General features: G+C 48.5%; 1 protein-coding gene across 2 annotated transcripts in view; it reads right to left on the bottom strand.

The window, feature by feature from the left end:
• LOC113211003 (uncharacterized) overlaps positions 1 to 7,433 on the bottom strand; it is a 24,098-nt gene that overhangs the window by 7,347 nt on the left and 9,318 nt on the right. The gene's annotated exons all lie outside the window — the stretch shown is intronic.

The raw sequence follows: 7,433 nt of genomic DNA, 5'->3' as shown, positions 1-7,433 counted from the left end.
CGCGCCTGGCGCACATATAGCTAGGCCTGCGGCGCTGATACCCGAGACGAGTTAAGGAGAGGGTACAGGGGAACGGGGTCTTCCGGGCCCAAAATTTGACATACTCGAACCATTTGTCGGGGTCTTCTTACTCTTAAATTAGGGACAACAAACTGCTGTTCGGTAACGGTTTTCATTAAAAAATCGGATTTTGTCAGATTGTTAGGTAAAAATCAACGTTTTAGTGATCTAGGGACCCTGAAGCCCTAAAGAGGGTGTGGTCGAAGTACAGTACTACTCCTTTTACAATTCTGTGACATGAAGCCTTTTTTACGATTTAATAGACCATTTTGTCTTTTTCACGTTGTTTTCGCCAAGAAATGCGCCATAGCGTCGAAACGGTACTAGAAAGAGCAAAACGGATGAAATTTTCGCCCAGAGGGCTCTACTTTCACGAGTTACCCATTAGGAGACCATAAAAAAATATTTGGAAAAAAAATATTTTGTTGCCTGTGGTTTTTGATTTTTTAAAAAGTCAATTTTTGAGCTAGAGTGCTCATCTTCGAACTCGATCTGTCTTTTTATGAAACAAAACGACCCTGAAATTCCCAGATCGATATCTCAATTCTTTCTCGAGTTATCGTGCGTACAGACGGACAAACAGACAAACAAACGGACAGAATGAAACTTTTCCGGTCAGTAGAGTAATGGGCTTCGCTAATCGCTCAGCCAACAAAAGTGCCAAGGGAAGGGACACACTTAATTTTTTTAAAAAAAAAATGGAAGTTTATCCGTAAATTGCTGTAAACGGGGATGATGATGAAGCACGAAGCTTCTTGTCTGCTCTGTCGTCCAGTTGAGCATCTCTCTCTCTCTCTCTCTCTCTCTCTCTCTCTCTCTCTCTCTCTCTCTCTCTGTCTCTCTATCTCTCTGTCTCTCTCTTTCTTCTCTCTCTCTCTCTCTCTTTCTCACTCACTCCCTCTCCCTCTAACACACACACGCTCACTCACGCTGGGTTCAACTAAAGTTTCCTCAGTCTCGGGTTGTCCGGCCCCGCCGGTTGCCACCCGGTCACGCGAGTGCGATTCAGTTACGCTTCTTTTTTCATCCTCCTCCAACTCTCCACCTCCTTTGTCTGCTTCCTGGATCCCAAGACGTGCGTCGCCGTAGAAATGCTGTGCGGGAGTCTTATTCCTTTGTTTTTTTTAAATTTTATCGCTTTGCTTCCTTGGAGCTTCAGTGCGCCGCTGCGTGTGCACCTGACCAGCCGGTTCTCCGGCGAACAAAAGCATCGCGCAAAACCCCACCGCCGTCAGGTATTTCGGTTGTTTGTCGTTGCTGTTGTTTTTTTGCCGTCGTATCGTCGTTCAAAATTGAACACGCACGGCACGAAGAGATGGGCCTCTCATTTTCCCGCCCAATGCAGCCGGCCAAACCACTTCCCTTTCAAATCGTTCCCCTCCCCTTACCCTGACGGCTACGACGCGCCACGCCGCGCGACGCCACGCCCCGACAGAGACCGGCCTCCAATGTCAATGTCGCGGCCAGACTGGGACGTTTTCACCCAACCGGTGCATCGTTAGCGCCGGCCACTAAAACTACCGTACCGCACCACTACTCTGCTCCAAAACTTATGTCCTTTCCTGTGGGATGACAACGCTTTTTTTATTTTTTATTTTATTCCTTCCGTGTTTTACCCTTTCCGTTTTATTGAAGTAAGTGAAAAAACTGAAACGATGCTTTCAAAATTTTTAGTTTAATTAAACTCAATTTTGTACTCACTTGCGCCCACCACAAAACGAGTACTGTCATTCGCGTTTGATTGGCTTGATCAGTGACCATACTCATCCATTTCAAAACGGGAGTGATTAATTGAAGTATCCGGAAATAAATGATGCCTTTGCGTTAGCGAGATACCTGGGTCCGGGACGCAGTCCGGGAGCCGGGGAAGAAAGAGACAACGTTGAACGGAGCGCACCTCTGGAAGCGCCCGGGCGAGCGAGGGTAGACAACGCAGCGCTGCACTCGTGGCCGGCTCGGTGGCCTACCCGGGGGACCGCAGGCGCCCCAGCATAAGCAAGCGGCAGGCAAACAGGCAAGCGGGACGGCCCCTAGCGGGCAACCAGGCAAGCGCTAGGGATTTTAATTTCCCAAAACAGGGCAAGAATATATTTTTTAAATCTCGTAATTTTTTTCCACTTTAAAAAAAAAATTCCTTTTTCCTGGAAAAATGTTCAAGTTTTCCGGAGAAATTGTAGACTTTAAAAACCCCCACAAACGCCACAGGCAACCTACGCGAACATAGGCACACGTGCACAAGACACACCCAGAAAAATCCTTTCTTGGTTAAAGTATATGTCACTGGTAATTGTGCCAACGAACGTATGTCCAAAAAAATCGAGTCGATTGAATTTCGGTCTATTTTGAGAATATATAGTTTTCGTGACAAAATACCTTTAAATAAAAAAGTTGATTTTTTTGGACATACGTTCATTGAGACGATTAACAGTGAATGTGTACTCGGCTTAGCACAAGTAAGTACAATTTTTCACTTTGACGAATGCAAAAATGTTATTCAAAAGCACAAGATACTTATAAATGATCTTGTACTTGAACGATTTCCTTATTCGTAGAGGAGTGATCTTATTTTAGCATTGTTTCAAGAGAAAATTGATCTTGTGCAAACCTGAGTACAAATTTCAGTATTTGAATTAAGAAAGGATTTTTCTAGGTGCATATCATGCGTGCTCTGTTGATTTAAACCAACACTGCCTCCATAAATGTGCGCTTGCAAGTTGTTCAGCAAGACATTTGTGCATGCACTTGCAAGTAGGTGTAAAAAGTCGTGTCAAACAACTTTGCTTGTGTAGGGCGTGTTCAAACAAAGGCGCGTTGTTGAACACTTTGCAAGCCCCCGCAACTGTTGAACACTCTGAGTTTATTGCGGTAGGCTTGCGCGGTGCTGCTGCTCTTCCCCGGCGACCTTGCCTCGCTCTGACCGCACGGTGAGAGAGAGGCGCGACGCACAGACTGCTCTCTGTGCGGGAACCTTTTTCGAGAGAACGGAGAGAGAGACGATACGAGGGAAACATTCCTTCTTTCTATTTTTTTTTTTTCGATTTTAATCTCTTTGCTGGCAGTGTACCGCGAGAGATGCTGCTGCTCCCTTCCCGTTCCGCGGCTGCCGGGCAACCTGCCAGGCCGAGACTCTCGCCGAGACTGCAAGACTTGTTTGTCGAGTCGAGATCTCGAAATGCACCGGCGGCTCCGGCGGCCGCGCTGCCATTGCCAATGTCGCGCGCGAGCGCAGCAGCGCGGCCTTCAACTTGAACGGAGTCGGCGCTGGAGTCAACTGACGTAATATGGTCCACGCTTGGAGTCTGTTGCGGCGATAGTCTCCCCCGCGGATTCAGCTGGAGAGCGGGCTGGCGTCTGGTGTATTCTCCTGGAGTCAGCTAACGTAAGATAGTGGACTGGAGTCTGTTGGAGTCTCCTGTGATGAGTCAGTCAGCTGTGTTAGTGGTGTGGCGTCTATTGAAGTCTCCTGAAGTCAGCTGAGATGGTCGGCTGGATTCTGTTGGAGCAGTCTTGAGGAGTCAGCTGAGGAAGTCCGCTCCAGTCTGTTGGAGTAGTCTCCTGGAATCAGATGAGGTAGTCGGCTGGAATCTGTCGTGGCAGTCTCCTGTAGTCAGCAGCTGGAGTAGTCCGCTGGAGTCTGTAGGAGCAGTGTCCTGGATTCAACTGAGACAGTCAGCTGGCAAAATATTTACAGACTGCCGCGTGAGTCTGTTTGAATCTCGCGATAAAGAAGTTCGCTAGGGTCTATTAAGAGTTTGCTGTTGCCAGCTCATTTAGTCATTTAAAGCTGAAATAATCGGCATGTTTTGCTAGAGTCTGGTATGAAAGTCTGCGCGCGGATGTGGAATGGAAGTTCCCTGAGTTCGCCCAGGGGTCAAGCAGCCGCTGGAAAACTACACTACTACAACAACTTTCGATAGGCGGGGCAGCGGCGGCTGCGTCGTGACGGCGGCGTCGTCTCTTCCGGGCGGATAACGAATCGGAATTAGAATACATGCCGGTAAACACGTCTGTCGGCCTGGGCCAGTTGTTCCTGCTGGATAGCCTGGAGCAGCGAGCCCTCGCGCTCTGGGGCTGGGAATTTTAATTTCCAAAAAATATTTTTTCGGGAGAAATTTTTAAAGATTCTTTTTACATGTCTGAATTTTTTCTTTGAGAGTTTAATTTTTGATTTTTTTTCTGGAAATATTTTTCAGTTTTCTTCATTTTTATTTTCGGGATAAATTTCGGGCTGTAAAGTCCCTAACCTGTAGCCCGCGCTCGGGCGACGGGTCTGTCTGTCCGGCGCTTTATGAAACGTCCATAATAATGACCCCATCGGGAGACTGCAGCTTCCAAAATCATTGCCGAGGAAGAGCCGGCCGGACTATGCGGCCCGCGTACACTGCACAGCACACTAATTGTTATCTGAACTTTTTTGTACTCCACTTGTGTATTTCTGTGAACATGCGATATTGCGTATTTTTGAAAAATATTTTAAGCTATAAAAAATTGTGTCCATAACTGAGTAGGGCATAACAACACTCAAGGTGACGTGATCTGAATCACATTCCGGAGGCATTTTGGGTGGGTGCCTCTGTAAAGGCACTAAAGCATTTGGCAACCTCAAAAATCACTCAACACCCCTTTAAATTGTGCTATAAGTACGAGAATCCAGAAAGTACGTCCGTCATCCGCTGTTGCGAACCCGCCAAGTTCAGCCTACGCAATTAAGCTTCCATAGTGCCTGATAGGTAGGCAACATCTTGTCTGCGGTGCATACGTGTTCTGCGGTGTGGCCTACCCCGAGGCTCGCAGGCATGGAGCTCCCGAAAATTTGCCGAATTGACGTGAGAAAAATGACCGTATACTTTCTGTCCGATATCTAGATAAGAACCTATGAATTTTTTTCAGAGTCGAGGTAGGCGTCTGGCGCTCTGGCGGCGACAGGCGGTAGTAACGGGCCGCTAAAAAAAAACGGTGTCATTTTTTTCTACAAGGAATGGTTTTTAGTCCTAATTACCATACTCCCGTTTCAACTAATCACGTAGTTTAAGCAGGTGCGGACGACTCGCAGTAACAATCGTCAAGCGAACAGCTTGGCAGGCTATGGCAGCTCTGGCCGAATACATCGATTGTCCGGGTACAAATGTCCCGCTTCCCGCTCGCCGCCGAGTGTGTGCAAGTCGCAGCAACGGAGTATTCCTCTTATAGAGTCACGGTCAGCTATCCTCGTCGCGTCTCCGTGCGTGAAAGTCACTGCGATGACAAAACGTCAAGCAGTATCCATTCAAGACGATGGCCAGGAGAGAGGGGGGGCGGTGCTTATTCGTGTGCTCGGTGATGAAGACAGTTTCATAGCTCCGCAGCTGGAACATCTTAGTAGTTTGTTGTCGAGAACAATTAAACTAATTGTCGAAGAACATGCCGCACGGAATCCCAAGCGTTACATAGGCGCAATTACTCTCTGGTCTGCTGTCAATCGATTGTATGTTATAAAGTCAAATGTGGGAGAGGAAATGATTTCTTTCCCTCGTTTTTCGACGGTCTCTCTCAATACAGCATCGTCTTCCCATTATATCACACTCGGAAAATCCCCTCGCAACACATGAGATATTGAAAGAGGGAGAGGGAGAGAGAGGAGAGAGAGAGAGAGCGAGAGAGAGAGAGAGAGAGAGAGAGAGAGAGAGAGAGACGGGGGGAGGGAGCGTATTAAAAGACCGGTAATCGACCGTCACAGCGACTGATTAAAGGAGGTGTGTCGGTAGAAAGAACCGGTAATTACCCGCTTTTATATTTCGTACAATGTTGTCGTGATGCAAAATGTCAAGTTTTGACACATTATTCTGTGAAACGTTGACTAAAGCCCGCGGCTAATTTTTCCCTCCTCCGCCTTGGCCTTCTTCTTCCTCTCCCCACTCATCAAGAAGCATCTCTCAGCTAGTGCTGATTTCTGGCGGACACCTTACCCTATAATTATTGCGGGGGGGGGGGGGCTTCCCCCTCCGACGGGGATATCCTATCGCGGTGTATGATGACGCACCGGTCGGGAAGTGCAGCTCCCCCCTCCCCTTCCCCTACCTCTTTGTTCTCACGAGCCTACCAACGCAGAGTTATAGTGAGCAGCTGCGCAATCGTGATAAACATATTCTAGTCCTTCACCATAACAATATCACTACGGCAATATATAGTATTAGGTGTTTTGGTGACTATCCTTATCCACATGTCATGACTTTATGACGACGGGTGCTGTGCGCGTACGCTTGTAATCTTGTTCTAATAAGCCCCCTCCCCCGCCCCGACTCTTTCTCTCTCGACTGCTGAATATCGCCGCTTCTTGCTGAATCTTAATGTCAGTGTTTCCCTCTGTCCTTGCGCAGCAGCACGCGTACAAGTGTGTATGTGTGTGTGTGTGTGAGTGTCTCCCCCCCCCCCCTCCCGGGAGGCGCCACCTGTTCACTGTAGGGCCACCAGGGCGGCGGGTGCGGGTGGCTGCTTGAGCCATTTAAAAGTTTACACAGCCAGTTTCTGTTCTAGTCGCCGCGATAAATTGTAAAGGGACTTGAGCGGATTACAGGAGGCCCGGCCCCCTGAGTGGGCGTATTAGCCAGCGGCGTAGAGTGCGAGAGGGAGGGGGGAAGAGGGAGAGGGGGGGAGAGAGAGAGAGAGAGAGAGAGAGAGAGAGAGAGAGAGAGAGAGAGAAGCCTGTGTCCTTCCCTCACCACCCTCTGCTACGCCACTGTCGGGGCAGCCCATAGCATCTCCTTCTGCTTCCCACGGCTCTGCTGGAAGGCCTGGAAGCCCCTGGAGCCCGAGCCTGGAGCCGCGCCTGCTGCCGGGCCAGCAGCCTCGCCCGGCCAGTAGAGACACAATGTTTTTTAAATTTATTATTTTCCCGCTCCTTCTCTCATCCACCGCTCTCCGAGCCTCTTCGTACTGAGCCACCCTGAATGCAAGACCATCAAGAAAAGCGGGATGAGAAAAAGTAGAGGGTAATCTCTCGGCTGAGAAGTAACAACTTACGCCACTTCAGGAACACCCGTTCAGCTAAGTAATAGTTTTAGTGGAAAATAATTATACTTTTCATTCATTCAAAATATAGGCGTTCTTTTGAATTCGCAAAAAAACAAAAAATTCCCTGCGCACTGCAATGGAATTCTTAACAACCTATCAATACACGCCATTCTTCAAACCAATACGGCCGACATTGTTGCCGACCGATCGTAACCAAGAGTGATTTTCACGATCGATACGTATCGATCGCCCGGAGCGATAGAAAGGAGAAAGACACAGAGGTGGTAGTGGAGCAGTGGTAATTATCGACCAAACGCCTGCTGCTTGGCGGCGGCGAGGATATGAGAATGTTGTTTCCTTCAACCCGCCCGGGCCAGAGGAGG

This window comes from Frankliniella occidentalis, unplaced genomic scaffold (genome assembly GCF_000697945.3).
Source record: "Frankliniella occidentalis isolate FOCC.00 unplaced genomic scaffold, Focc_3.1 Scaffold3, whole genome shotgun sequence".
NCBI classification, from domain to species: domain Eukaryota; kingdom Metazoa; phylum Arthropoda; class Insecta; order Thysanoptera; family Thripidae; genus Frankliniella; species Frankliniella occidentalis.
This window is presented reverse-complemented; position numbering and strand designations above follow the sequence as displayed.